Here is a 16,074-nt window from a genome sequence, read left to right on the forward strand (position 1 = left end):
CTCCTATTTTTATGATGAATACTTTCCTGTCAAAATACTTTTTGATTTCTAGAATGTTATTTGGTACTCATAATTTTCAGTGCCTACCAATTCTTTCTTCCTTTTTTTTTTTTTTGCAATGCAATGGGGTTAAATGCCTTGCTCAAGGTCACAGGTAATTATTAAGTGTCTGAGCTCAGTTTGAACTCAGGTCTTCCTGAGTCCAGGACTAGTGCTCTATCCACTATGCAACCTAACTGCCCCAATTTTCTTTCTTTTTTTTAAATATAAAGTCATAAGATTTCTTTGTGGTCTACAAGTCTTAACTTTTCTCATTCCTTCTTCCTAAACCATGACATCTGAAATGTTTCTTATCATCCTGACTCTCTCCCTCTATTATATTGAAGATATTGAGTATCAAAGTGCATGCTGATTTAATTTGGAGAGTATTATTAAGTTCTTTGAGGAATTCCTCTACCTATTCATTGTCTGCAATCTGTTAGTGCATAAGCTGCGTTTATTTTCATGATTGTCTTTTTTAGCTCCTTTTTATGAGCATTGCAGCAAAAAATGATCTATGTCCCATGAAATGTTTCTTGATGCTTTTAAATGTATGATCCAGCCAATGCCACCATCTCATTTCTTTGCCTTTCCCAGAAATACTTGCAAGTCATTTTTATATTTATTTGCAACTTCCTTCTTTCAAAGGAAGAAGATGATCATTTCTCATTTGTTAATGATGATAAAATTTATACTCTCAAAGCATCTATTTGTGGGCATTAATGGAATTAAATGCAAAACATGTATGTGTTCTATAGCAACCTCTTCCTTAATAAAATATAAACTCCCTCAAAGGTAGGGGCTTTTGTTTTTTCATCGAATCCCTAGTCTCTCACACAGTTTATTGAATGTGGTAGGCATTTAATTAATAATAGTTTAATTAAATTGAAAATATCTTTGTAAACAAAGCAATTTTTTAAAAGACATGATTTCATTTTCTATTTGTGGTTCAATAAGGATAGAACACATTTTCACAATTTTAACAGGGAAAGATTGCCACCTATTTAATTTCTGCCTCACTTAAAGCTTGTTTGTAATTTTAAACAAAGGAATAAGAATTGCAAGGTATTTCTACAACTCAATGTCAGCACCGTAGACTCAGATATAAATGAACTAGCAGTTACTAGCTGGACTGTCATGAAAGGGATACAGGACACATATAGGATACAGCTGTCAGCTCTTAGTCAAGGATTGCTGACTCTTTAAATCCTGTTAAGGCCAGTAGGCAGATATATCCTCATAAAAGCAATTAGGTGCCAGAGCAAATGGATAGCCATTCCTTGTTGGTTACTACTCTGCAGTCTAACCACTCTAACATGTTGAGGTTTCTCAGAGGGTTTTGATGAATACTTGGCAGACAGAGAGAGATATTTATCATCAATGGATCACCTAACCAATCTTCCCTGGAAAAGTGAACTGCTTGCACCCTTCTAAACCAGGAGCTCAGAAAAATATTGTCCTGTCTTCTGTATGATTAGGAGAATGGAGTCTTATTCTGTGCACAATTTTCTGGGGCACCTCTAGGTCTAAGAGAAGGTCAGTTGTGTGAGATGAGAGTGGCAAAGGCAACAGAAAGAGATAAGGAGTTAAGGAGAGGAAGGGAGCACCCATTGTAGTATTAGCAGAATCCCTGTCATCATGTCCTCATCTCTGAGAAATTTGTCCTTTAGAGCTCTTGCACTAGGCCAACTCAGTTGATTGGTGAGTGCTCTCTATATCTCCTGGCTAAGTGGAGGGACTGAGTCGAGTCAACTCAGAACAACTATCATTTATTAAATACCCACCATGAGTCAGACGCTGTATTAAATTTTGAGCAGACTTGAGCTTCATATTCCATTTGTTTTTATTCAGGTCATTTCCCCATTGCCTTTGTCTCTTTGCAGACAGCTTTGGAGAAGAAAGTGAGACTGGTGACTTAGCACAGCCACCTTTACTCAAATCCAATTCACTTGCATGTCTTGCCATCACCTCCTTGACATCATGGCTTTTTTGGAGAACAAAGGTCAAACATCATTATCATCATCATGATTCCCACTTTCCACTTCTTCCACAAAACAAAATCCTCTTCTCTAGTGACTTCTTTTTTATGCATTGGCTTTGCCTATTAAATAAAAATTCCTTAAGGACAAAGACTCTTTTTTCTAAATTATTTATTTATTTTTACTTTTTTTTTTTGCCCCAGCTACATGCAAAAGCAAGTCTCAACATTTACTTCTCAAACTTTGAGTTCCAAATTCTTTTCCTTCCTCCCACCCCACTCCCCAAATTGAGAAAGCAAGTTACTTGTTATAGGTTAAAAATGTGTAGCCATGAAACACATTACTGCAATAGTCATGATGTAATGTAAATGTAATTCCCTCTCCCCACCCAAAGAAAGATAAACCTCAAGAAAAATAAAGAGGGGAAAAAAAGAGTGTGCTTCAGTCTGTATTCAGACACTTTATCATAAGTCTGTCAGAGAAGTTGCTTCAATATTTTTTCCTACAGTTGCTATTGCTAACAGTATTTCTCTCCATCCTATTCTCTCTCCTTTCACCCTGTCCTTCTTCAAAAGTGTATTGTATCTGACCACTGTCTCCCATGATCTCCCTCTTGTTCTATCCTACACCTCCTCTTCTCTCCCCTGTCCCCTTTCTCCCATCCCTTTCCTCTCCTATTTTTCTCTAGGGTAAGATAGATTTCTATACCCAATTGAGTATGTATGTTATTTCCTCTCTGAGCCACTTCCAATGAGAATAAAGGTTCACTCACTCTCCCTCACCTTCCCCCTTCCACTCCATTGCAAAAGATATTTCTTGCCTCTTTAATATAAAATAACTTACCCCATTCTACTTCTCCTTTCCCTATCTCCCAATACATTCCTTTCTCACCCCTTAACTCCATCTTTTTAATGTGTTAATCCTTCAAATTCAAACTCTTCTTGTGCTTTGACTATATTTACTCCTTCTAACTGTCCTACTAAATGAAAAGATTCATATGAGTTATCAGGATCATTTTTCCCATGAAGAAATACAAGCAATTCACCATCATTAAGTCCCTCATAATTTGCCCTTCCCATCCACCCTCACCTGACTTCTATACTTGAAATTCAAACTTTCTGTTGAGCTCTGGTTGTTTCATCAGGAAAATTTGAAAGTCTCTTATTTCATTGATTGTCCATCTTTTCCCCCGAAAGGGTATGTTCATTTTTGCTGGGTAGTTGATTCTTGGTTGTAATCCAAGAACATCATATTCCAAGCTCTATGAACCCTTAATGTAGATGCTGCTAAATCCTGTGCTATCCTGATCATAGCTCCATGATATTTGAATTGTTTCTTTCTGACTGTAATATTTTCTCCTTAACTTGGGAATTCTGAGATTTGACTGTAATATTCCTGCCAGTTTTCATTTTGGGGCTCTCTTTCCAGAGGTGATCAGTGGATTCTTTCAATTTCTAGCTTATCTTCTGCTTCTAGAAAATCAGGGCAATTTTCCTGAATTGTTTCTTGAAAAAGAAAGTCTGGGCTTTTTTTTTTGGTCATGAGTTTTAGGTAGTTCAATAATTTTTAAATTGTCTCTTTAGATCTATTTTCTAGGTCAGTTATTTTTTAAATGAAATAGTTCATGTTTTCTTCTAGTTTTTCCATTCTTTTGGTTTTGTTTATTGTTTCTTGATTTCACAAAGTCATCTGCTTCCCCTAGCTCCATTCTACATTTGAAGGAATTATTTTCTTCAGAGAATTTTTGTGTCTTCTTTTCCATCTGACCAATTCTGTTTTTCTTTTCTATTTTTGCAAGGCAAAGGGGTTAAAGTGACTTTCCCAAGGTCACACAGTTGAGTAATTATTAAGTGTCACAGGCTGGACTTGAACTTAGGTTCTACAGACACCAGGGTCAGTTCTCTATCCACTGTGTCACTTAGCTACCCCAATTCCATTCATTTTTTTAGGTTCTTTTGCAAAGCAAATGGGGTTAAGTGGCTTGCCCAAGGCCACACAGCTAGGTAATTATTAAGTGTCTGAGGACAGATTTGAACCCAGGTATTCCTGACTCCAGGGTCAGTGCTTTATCCACTGTACCACCTAGCCACCCCTAGCTACCCCAATTCTACTTTTTAAGGTATTCTTTTTCCTCATTGATCTTTTGGACTGCTTTTCCCATTTGACTCAAACTGGCTTTTAAGATCTTATTTTCTTTCTTTTTTTCTTTAGGTTTTTTTTTTTTGGCAAGGCAAATGGGGTTAAGTGGCTTGCCCAAGGCCACACAGCTAGGTAATTATTAAGTGTCTGAGACCGGATTTGAACCCAGGTACTCCTGACTCCCAAGTCTGGTGCTTTATCACTACGCCACCTAGCCGCCCCCAAGATCTTATTTTCTTCAGTATTTTTTTTTTGTATCTCCTTCACCAAGCTGCTGATTTGATTTTCATTATTTTCCCACATTGCTCTCATTTCTCTTCTCAGATTTTCCTCTACTCCCCTTACTTGCTTTTCAAAATCTTTTCTGAGCTCTTCTATAGCCTGAGACCAATTCCTATTTTACTTGGAGGTTTTGGATACAGAAGCTTTGACTTTGTTATCTTCTGAATGTGTATTTTGATCCTCCATAGGACCAAAGTAATTGTTTATGGTCAGATTCTTTTTCTTCTCTTGTTTGCTCATTTCCCCAGCCTATGACTTGATTTTAACTCTTTGTTAAGGTGGTACTCTGCTTCCAGGGTGGTAGATGCACTGACCCCAAGCTTTTGAGGGTTTTTCCAGTTGTTTTTGGGGTCACTCCCCCAGAGACTGCAATCCTTCATATGGGAGGCTCTGACTGCTCTTCTGACTTGTGCTGTAGTCTGTGGATGACCACAAACACTCCCCTCTCCCTGGAGCTGTTAGGAGGGTCCCCACTCCACTATGGCAGCAAAGGTCCTTTTCCTGAGCCAAGGGCCTCAGACTTTGACCTGGTTCTGAGTATGGGTAAAGCCACAGGGATAGTGAAGAGCTGCAATCTCCCCTAATCCCCTTAGCATCCATGGGCTGAGTGCTCTGGAAACAGCTGCTGGGTGTCTCCCCAGGCCTGCTTCTGGTTCCTGGGCTGGGTCCGGAAGCCTATGATGGACTGGGCTCCATGCTCACTCTGGTCCAGCAGAATTTTCCAGCTGAGCTTCTCAATTGTTCTTGGCATCCCTGGGTTGAGAGGTCTGAAAACTGTTGCTGCTTTTATTGACCCAGGTTCCCTGCAGGTTGTTCTTGGATGGTTGGAATTGGTTTGCCAGTACAACCCTGACTACTCTGTGGGCTGTTTCTAACTCCAGTGTAACAGATTCTTCCCGAAAATCTTCCAAGTTGTCTTGGGCTAGAAATTGTTTCATTCAGTCTTTTTGTGGGTTCCATCCCTCTAGAATTTGATTAGAATCATTATTTAATTTAATCATTATTTAAAGGTATTTGGAGTGGTCTGGGGTAGAGTTTGCAGGAGTTCCTCCAATTCACCATCTTGACTCCATGCCCTCTCATGTCTCTCTCTTTTTAAAATTATTTATTCCTCTAGTACTTAGCATAGTAACTGTCACATACCAAAGATTTAATATTATTTGAACTCATTTCTTCCTGATTCCAAGTCTGGCACCCTATCTATTGTACTACCTAGCTGCCCTTACCTTCCTTTTACTTATCTCATTTCTTTGGAATAGAGTTCTCATCTAAGACCATGTTTCAGGTATGAGTTTTTCCATCCCAACAAGTTTCAGTAGTATTTATGAAGTTAAACTTTTCTCTTTAAATTAGGAACTTTAGTTTATCTTATTGTTTAAATTTTTATGCATTTGATTCTGTCTTCATTCTTGTATTTTAACTGTTAACTTCTAGATATTCAAGTATTATCATGTGTGGTATCTAGCTAGGCATAAATGTAGTTTTCTCCCTCCCCAAACCTCTTTAGTTTGATTAGATTACAATTTTAATTAGATTAGGTTTTAATTTTAATTATATTTGTAAGATATCAAAAATATATTCTTTTTAAAAATATTTGTAACATTCTTAAAAATTTTTAAGTATCAAATTCTTTTTCTTCCTTCTCCAGTCATTGAAAATACAAGCTATATGATACTAGTTATATATGTGGAATCACGAAAAATATATTTCCATTTCAGCCATTAAAATAAAACCCAAGAAAAATAAAATGATTTTTCACAGTTGATTATTATTATGACATTGTTGTTACTATTTACTAGTTTTGCTCTTTTCACTCTGTATCAGTTCATATAGATATTTCTGGGTTTGTCTGAACCCATCTTGCTTGTCATTTTTCCAATTACATGTTATGAAAGATTTTCAACATTCATCCATATGCATATGTATATTTTTAAGTTACATAATTTCCTTCCACCCTTCCTTCCCACTCCTCTCCCTTTAGCAGCAAACAGTCTGGTGAATATTGTACATACACATTTGTGTTTAACATTTTTACAGATTAGACACTTTCTGAAAACCATGAGATAGGAAAGAAAGATATAAGAGAAATTTTTAAAAAGTGAACATAGTGTTCATTCAAATTCAGTAGTTTTTTGTTTTGTTTTGTTTTTCTTCCTCTGGATGTAGATAGTCTCTGAAAGGTGAACATCCCTCTTACTTTATCTAGAATCAGACCTTCATGTTTCTTCTCAGCCATTTCCAAGCCATGCCATGCTTACACCATAACTTCCCTTGTTTCTAGCTCCTCTTTATGTGTTGTCTGCCTTCAGAATCTAAGGTGCTTGAGGACAAATATTATCTTGCTTTTTACTTGTATTTTTAGCTGCTCATCCATCTTTGGTATAGGAAGATACAGCATGTACAATAGCCACACCCCAGTAAAACTGTCTCAGAAAACATCTAAAACCAGTTTGGGGGTAACCAATAGTCCTCAAACCTGTTGTTAAGGCAGGGGATGTCCAACCCAAGCATGTGAAGACTTCCCCTAGTAGAATGGGCAGATGAGAACAATTTGTTCCAAAGGCCATTAGGCAACTGAAGTAGCTTTAGAACTTGGTCAGACATGGAAGCTGCCAAGGTCATCCACTGCATCCTGGGCTATCAACTTTTGTCCTGCCACTGGATTTTGATGATCTTGGAAGAGAGTGTGAACTGACAACTCCAATTCATGAGCAGGTCAATCCATTATGTGAAAATGTGATATCATTAGTCTTCCTTGAGAAGGAAGGGTGAGAATATCCTCAGAACACAGCACACTTGTACAAAGTAAATGCTTCATTAACCTTCATAAGCTTCATTTAGCACTACCTATGCTTGGCTTCTTCCTGGGCGATCTGCACTACTGTGATAGGTATGTAATTCTAAACTTGGGAAGGCCCTCCAGTATCCAATGTATTCTGAAAAACTGTGTACCATGAAATTAACCCTCTATAATAAGATCCTATCTGAAAGGGACCTTAGAAGCAATCTAGTCTACCTTCTCCATTTTATAGAGTGGGAAACTGAGGTTTAGAGAAGTTAGGGGAAGGAAAAAAGCAACAACTGCACTGGGATGAGCACTTTAAAAATAATTTGATCCTCACTCCATCCCTGAGTTCATATCTTGTAGTTGAAGAAACTGAGAAAGAGGTGAAGTGATTTGTCCAGGCTCTTACTGTAAGTCAGTGTATGTGGCCAGATATAACTCAGGTCTTTCTGACTCCAGGTCCAACACTGCTCCACTGAGTTGGCTAGGTCAATGACTTCCCCAAGGTCACAAGGATAGTAAATGGCAGAGGTGAACTGTGAGTTTAAGTCCTCAGATTCCACAGTCAGTGCCTCTCAACACAGGACCTTCATTCAGTTGGTCAGTCAATAAGCATTTACTCAGCACTTATATACCAGGTCCCCCACTGATTGCTAAAGACAAAAAGAAAGACACAAATATAGTCCTGTCCTCAAGGAGCTCACATTTTAGTTTAGCTCTTTGTGACAGGCTTATGGTATCAAACCCTAAAATATTAGTTTTGGCATAAAATATCAATTCTTAACCTTTTTGGTCTGTGACTCTTTTATTTTTACTCTTAAAATGGAGGCCCTCAGAGAGATTTTATTTATTTGGGTTTTAAAAATTGACATTTACCATATTAGAAATTAAAATGGCAAAACTAAAAATATTTATCAATATAAAAGAACAATAAGAAATACCACATATAAATAAATGATTTTATTAAAAATTATATTTTAAAAACTTAATGAGAAGAGTGACTTTGTTGTAACTACTTTTATAAAATTATTTAATGTTTGATTTAATAGAAGACAGAACCTCATATCTACTTCTGCATTCAACTTGTGATATGTTGTTCTGGGTGAAGCCTATGAAGAAAATCTTGGCCTTATACAAGTTATGTAATTAATAGATAACACCTCATTACTTTTATGAAAATAGTTTGACCTTAGAGATCCCCTGCAAGGGTCTGGGATGGGCCATTGTTTGAGAGCCACTGAAAGAGAATAATAGAGAAAAATTAAATGATAGGGTTCGGAATTAGGCAGATGATACTTTCCTCATATCATGTCATGAGTGTGTTAGCTTTTGGATGGATGCCATATTTTAGAAAGGACATTTATAAACTGGAAGATGTTCAGAGGAAGACCATCAGGATAATGAAGGGCCTGAGCACCATGCAATAAAAAAATTGGTTGGAAAAAAAACAGGGATGAGAAATCTCACAGAGGACATGATAATATGATAGCTGTCTTCCCATATTTGGAGTGTTCTCTATTTTTTAAAAATGGGATTCAATGAGGTGGCTAGGTGGTGCAGTGGATAGAGCACTGGCCCTGGAGTCAGGAGTACCTGAGTTCAAATCCGGCCTCAGACACTTAATAATTACCTAGCTGTGTGGCCTTGGGCAAGCCACCTAGTCCCATTGCCTTAGGAAAACCTAACCCCCCCCCCCAAAATGGGATTCAACTAATTCTACTTGTCCTGGGGAGGGCACAACAAGGAACAATAGGTAGAAGATGCAAAGAAGCAGATTGAGACTTGATGTTCAGGAAAAACTTGGGGAGAATTAGAACTGACTTGAGAGGTAATAGAATGCCTTACCCTACCCCAAAGTCTTGAAGTACAAGTTTTAAGGCCTCTTACCAAGTAAGGTATAGTTCAGGTATGACCTAAAAAAGATGGCTATTGAGGACCTCTTCAACTCAGATGTCATGACTGTATAATTAGGGAAAATCAGAACTGGATCATTTTCTTCAAAAGGAGAGTTTTCCATGCCAGACTGCAGGGTGGAACATCACAGTGAGGAATGGGGAAGACATACTGTAGCATTTAAATGCTGTAGATTATCATTAAAATATTTGGGTAGAGGGCAAGTATGTCAGACCCAGGCCTTGATCAAACCACACACAGCTGCTAGACTGGAATCCCTCTGGAATTTTTTTCAATTTCCATCCCTCTAGGCTATGCAGATCCTGATCTAAAGAATAGATGATAAATGTAAAAAGAATATTATAGATGAATTTTAAATCTCTTGGCTAATTTGAAGAGCATCTAAGGAACTAGCTGCAAATTCTACCCTATGAGTCTACCTTTAATACTATTGACCTTCTCTTTGAGTGAAAGCTTTGAATTGACCTGATAAAAGAGAGATGAGCTGATTGAGCTGCTGCTCTTAGTCTCTCAGAAAATGGCATATGAACTCTGGCTTCCAAGGGAAAAAAACATACACTGGTTAAAAGGCAGTGAATGACCTTCTACATTTAGCTTGCAGAACTCATCATTACTATGTGGCTTTTCCCCTGCATGATATGGGATAGTTGCCTGTCCCACAGTTGCCTAGGAGTAACCCTACACCCCTGAGAAAAGGAACCCTATGGCAACCAGTGGAGGGGAAATTGGATTTTCTTGGGGGGGGGGAGAGTAATATGAGCCTGAAGTCTGTATTCCAGACAGTGGGGATGCATCAGAGAACGTTAGAGAAGGGAACCTGTGACTCAGTGGAACATGGAAAGGACTGGATTTTCTTATTAGATTATGAGAGAATAATCATATTCAGAAGATCTGTGCCCATTTCTGCTTTGATTTAGCATTAGGAAGTGGATTGACTTCATTTTTTCTTACTCATGTGATGACAGTTTTCTCTGTCCAGTTAACATCTTGAAACACTTTTGTTATTCCAGAGACGATGATTTTGTTAAGGGATAACAATATATATCAATAACCCCATTTTACAGATGGGAAAAAATGGCACAGATAAGTTTTTCTTTCTGGGTTGGTCCCTAACATAGTGGCAAGAACACATTCCAGGCTACATAATTTTCCTTTACAAATAGACTTGGTTCTTAATGAAAACCTTGGGAGAAAAGCAGCATCTGGGACTGAAATCAGGACCTTTCCACTAATGAATGTGAGTACAATCTACCTATATTTAAGGTTTCATATTATGGCAGGTCCTCTTCCTCTTTCTTCTCCTCTCCCAGGGCAAACACTTCTGACCTTGCAATGTATGGTGATCAGAAAGTTTTTAATCACCCCTTCTCAAAGAAAAATATTCCCTTGATATACATTCATTCTAAGTGGTTTAGGTGCAGAGAAGAAAAAAAATAAAAAAATTGGACATTCCTTTTAGTACTGTAATTCCAAGACTCAACTTATAACACATAAACAAGTTAGTTGGGTTGATATGGGAATCCAGGAAAGGAATGAATAAGCAAACAAATTAAGAAACAAAACACAAATTAAACTATTTTTTGGCAACAAAAAATTAAAAAGTTTTGTTGAGATTCTATTATATATCTACTACTTTGCTAGAAACTCTAAGCAACACACTGTGTACCTCAGGTTATATATGTAAATATACACTGTTGAATAGATGCTGACCTTCTGTCAAAGATGAACAATCATTTGTATTAAATGAGTAGAGGAAAAACACTACTTTACTGATAGGTTTTCTTTGAAGACAAGGATTTTTTTTTTTTGCTAGCCAAGTCATGCTCATGCTATCAAACTTAGATATCTTTGAGATACATACATACAAATCTATACATTATATAGGTATGTCTATATATGTGAATAGGTGTGTGTGTGTGTGTGTGTGTGTGTGTGTGTGTATGAAAAGAATTTTCAGACTGACCCAATCAGGGGTAGACTTTTCAGGCACCACATCTAAGGATCCTAGAGTTGAAGCCCAGAAACTGGTGGCAGAGATCATTGCCCAGTCAAGACAATGACACCAGCATAATATTCCAAATAATTCAATTGAGAAACTCTGAATAGAAAGAAAGAGGTATTTGGGGGGGGGAAGGGAGGAGCAGATCACCATTGTTATAACAACTATTTAGAAATGGCATAGATATATTTCAACATCCAGGTGCAATGCCCATCCAGGAGCAAGGTCAAAATGAACAATGTGGAGATGTCACCAGAAAACATAAGTGACCTTGTAGCATCAGAAGCATAAGTTGCTCCTGCATGTGTGTGGCCTGACATTATATGCTCCCTTAATGTGTGTTCCCATGAGGTTAATCCCTATGCTTATCTACTGTTCCCACTGATAATCTATGTATTTGTGGATCCCAGATTTGTTTGGGAATATTCCATTACTATTTTTCTTACCACGTAATTTGATTAAATGCCATTACTTTGAACTGATTAAATCATCTGGATGACTAATCAAAGTAAACATAACAGTGGGGGCTCACAAATAATGATTTTGAATGGATGCAGATCCAAATAGCTTCCAAGCATCAGAGAAGCATTCAGGGCATCTTGAATAGCTTTTCTAGGGACACACATGTGAGACAAGATCCTTTAAGAGTTACAGAGCTTCAAAGTACTTCTAGGCTTAAGGGCAGGGCAGTCTATCTTTTCTTAAAAAAAACCAAACTAGTGGACTGATATTTTAGTAATTGTTTGCTGGACTCTGCTACATTTCTATAATTTGAATTCTTCCTTTTGCTACCTCTTGCCCATAATAGTCTGAGTTCCAGGTTAGGGAAATTTTCTAAGAGAAAGATGGTTGCCTATGTGATCTTTAGTAAAAGAAAAGGTAATTTCAGTCATTACTGTTTCATTTCAGTGTATCTATGATTTCATCAATATGGAAACTTCTCAATTCTGCAAATGTTTTTGTCCATGTTTTATTTTTGTCCATGCCTTCCTCTAATTATATAATACCAGTGCACTACAGACCTTTTTCTAGTTTCTTTAACATTATATGCATATGGTTAACCCACTCAAGCTTTCCATCTGTTACCTACAACTTTCTCAGTAGACTGGCTCACCTTATTTTCTAGTTATACATTTTTTGAATGATATTTTTATAGTGTTTTTTTAGAAGCAAATCACCATCCAAGAACCCTATTCATATTTCCATTGAATCTGGAGTGATCCATAATTTGATTCTTCAGAGAGTTTAGTATTCTATGAGTTATAGTTATATAGCATTAATAGAACAGCACTGGTGTTGGAGAGATGGATTTTTTATGCATGTCAAAGAGAAGCTAGGGATCAATGTATATGATGTAAATCTTCCCAGATAAAAATCCCATTATTCTCCATCTCCTACTTTTTCCTGGGCTTAGCTTTTTATTCTCCTGAAGTATCTATTTAACAGCAGACCATGATAGACCAACTCAGTCTATCATGTGCAAAGTCATCAGTCTCACTCTTTCCTCTGGAGTCATCTGGGTCCAATGTCTCTTGCCAGTATTCACAACAGCTGGTGATAGCTCCAGAAGTAGTGAGAGACCTTGGCCTTTTTAAGTTCATGACTTTCCAAAGTGTCAGAGGCAACAACCATTCTGTGATTAAGGCTAGATTAAAAAGAATAAAGCAAAAGATGACCTCTTTTATGTATTTCCCCCAAAAAAAGATCATTCTGTGAGGGATAGACCCTTGTTCTTGAAGAGGACCACTGAATCAATTCCTTATCTCACATTGGTAATCAAAGGAATAGTGAACAAAGTTTTCTCTGTAGTGGTCACATTTATCAAGAAATCTTATGATCATAATATCTACATGAGCTACATATTGTTAGACAACAATCTTTAAGGTTGTGTTCTGCTGTATTTTTAAAAATACTTTAGAAATGAATGACTGAGTGAGTGAAAAAAGTATTTCACTTCTTACTATGTATTAAGCTAAACCCTGGGGATAAAAATAGAAAAGCAAAGGTCTTGCCTTCAAGGAGTTTACATTCTAGGTTTTTTTAGGTTTGTTTTTTTTTTTTTTTGCAAGGCAATGAGGTTAAGTGGCTTGCCCAAGGCCACGCAGATAGGTAATTATTAAGTGTCTGAGGCCAGATTTGAATTCAGTTACTCCTGACTCCAGGGCCGGTGCTCTATCCACTGTGCCACCTAGCTGCCCCATTAACAATGCTTTTAAATTAACTTTTGTTGAATTAAGTATAGAAATGTTAACAAAAACTTGAAAAAATAATATACAAGTGTGAAAGACATTACTTATATAATTCACTGAAGATATTTTTGCTTATTTGGAGATTAACAAGATTAACAAGTCATAGATCTATGACTTCTCCCCACCCCATATCGCAATCATGATCCACAAGTTGTGAATTGTTCTACACATTCTAGTTAACTGTGTGACTTGAAAGATGTGGCCTAAAGTAAAAAATTCCTGGTGAAATACTGCATATTTCCTTCTCCTATTTTCATTACAAATACCCTTGTTATAGATAGATCATTCTTATTAAGATTTTACAGAAATGAGAAACTAGCTTGTAGATCATTCATTTTTTGGATGGGGTGATGATGTCAGTAATGAAATATGATGAAAGGCAGCATGATGTAGAGGGTTGGCCTCTGAGTTTAAGATGTACCTCTGATGAGCAGTTTCTATGGGATAACCTCTTAGTTTCTAGTCAAATTTAAGGTTGCAGGAAGGAACTATCCTGTGTTGGTAGGGGGAGTTTTCTCACCTGGGAGGGTCCTGTGCCCATGAAATCACAGATCTGCTTCCTATTCCTAATGATATTTTTCCTAATTTTTCTTTCGAGTTTATTGGCCCTTCAATGCTATCAAGTTTGTTGTCTTAATGATCAAAGTATATGCAAAGGCATTTTACAGATGAGGAAATCAAAGTTATCCATAGCCATATGAAAATTGCTTTATATCATTTATTGATTAAAGAAAAGCAAATTAAAGCTTCTCTGGGGTCATCTCACACCTATCAGATTGGCCAATATGACCAGAAAGGACAATGTTCAATGTTGGAAGGGAAGTGGGAAATCTGGGATACCAATACATTGTTGATGGAGCTATGAACTCATCCAATCTTTCTAGAGAGCAATTTGGAATTATGCCCAAAGGGCAATAAAAATGTGCATACCGTTTGATCCAGCAATACCACTACTGGGTCTATACCCTGAAGAGATCATGAAAAAGGATAAAAAACATCACTTGTACAAAAATATTCATAGCAAAGAATTGGAAATCAAGTAAATATCCTTCAATTGGGGAATGGCTTAACAAACCATGGTAAATTTATGTCATGGAACACTATTGTTCTATTAGAAACCAGAGAAACCTGGAAAGACTTGCATGAACTGATACTGAGTGAGATGAGCAAAACCAGAAGAATATTGTACACCCTAACAGCAACATGGGGGTGATGAGCAACCTTTATGGACAGGCACAATTTTGGGCTACCTGCAATGGAGAATACCATCTGTATCCAGAGAAAGAATTGTGGAGTTTAAACAAAGACCAAAGTCTATAACCTTCAATTTTTTTTTAAAAAAGTGTCTTATGTACTACATAATTTTGCTACCTCTAATATTTTATTTTCTCCTCAAGGATATGATTTCTCTCTCAACACATTCAATTTTGATCAATGTATAGAATGGAAACAATGTAAAGATTATCAGACTACCTTCTGGGGGGGAAATTGTAAAATTCAAAACCTTATAAAAATGATAGATAGAAACTACTTTTGTATGTAGTTGGAAAACAAATAAAATATTAATAAAAGAAGTTTGTTGTCTTGACTCCAACATGGATTTTTTTCTGTGTAGTTATTTAGAAGAATCAATTTTAAATTGAAATACCATTGACTCATGTTCAAGATTCATGTTCAAAAATTGAAAAGTCAAGAAATAATAAATAAGGATTCTGTGTGATCCTTTTTTTTTTTGTTTTTTACAAGGCAGTGGGGTTAAGTGACTTGTCCAAGGTCACACAACTAAGTAATTGTGAAGTGTCTGAGACTGGATTTGAACTCAGGTCCTCCTGACTCCAGGGCCAGTGCTCTATCTACTGTGCTCTACCTAGCTGCCCCTCAAACACTGTGCAAGCCTTGAGGGAGTTAGGTAGTATCATGAATAGAGAAACGGTCCTGGAGTCAAAAAGATCTGATTGTAAATACCTTCTCAGAAACTAATTAGTTGTATGACCTGGCACAAGTCACTTGATCTCATTTATCCTCAGTTTCTTCAACTATAAATCCTCTACCTTTCAGGGTTGTGGAGAAGAATCAAAGAGATAACATAAGTAAAAGCTTTGCTATAGATGCTAACTATATCATTAGATATGATTATTAATAATAAATACAAGGACAAATCTTAATCAAGCATATGGTATGAATTCTTTAAAAATCAGTGGTAATGGAGATAAGCAATCCTCAGAATCAGCATTCCAGGGGCTAATTCCTAGAGCCTGTTAACTTTAAAGGACTGGTTCAGCCCTTGGCCTGACAACATCCTTTTGGTCCTCTCTTCTCACGTAGCACTAGTTCATGCTAATCATTACAGGGAAGAGAAATCCCGAACATATTTGAACTTTTGCTGAGACAGGTATCAAAATATAGTGATCCAAGAGAGGCAAATATTATCTGAGGCGAGACTGAGGTCACTCTTAGCCTTGAAGATAAATTCTTCTTCTGCTAAAAACCACAATCTGTTAAGTTTATTTTAAGAGTCGCTTATTTTTGCACAGGGAACATCTAGGATTTCACCTCCCTACATGCTCTCTTATTAGCTTGTTTCTTCCTATTTTGCAAAAATACATTGAGGGCCAAACAAAATTACAGTTTCAAAATAACTGTTATTTTTATAGTCTAAGCAAAGAGTCAGAACAGGTATCTTGACAG

This window comes from Macrotis lagotis, chromosome 2 (assembly GCF_037893015.1).
Source record: "Macrotis lagotis isolate mMagLag1 chromosome 2, bilby.v1.9.chrom.fasta, whole genome shotgun sequence".
NCBI classification, from domain to species: Eukaryota; Metazoa; Chordata; class Mammalia; order Peramelemorphia; family Peramelidae; genus Macrotis; species Macrotis lagotis.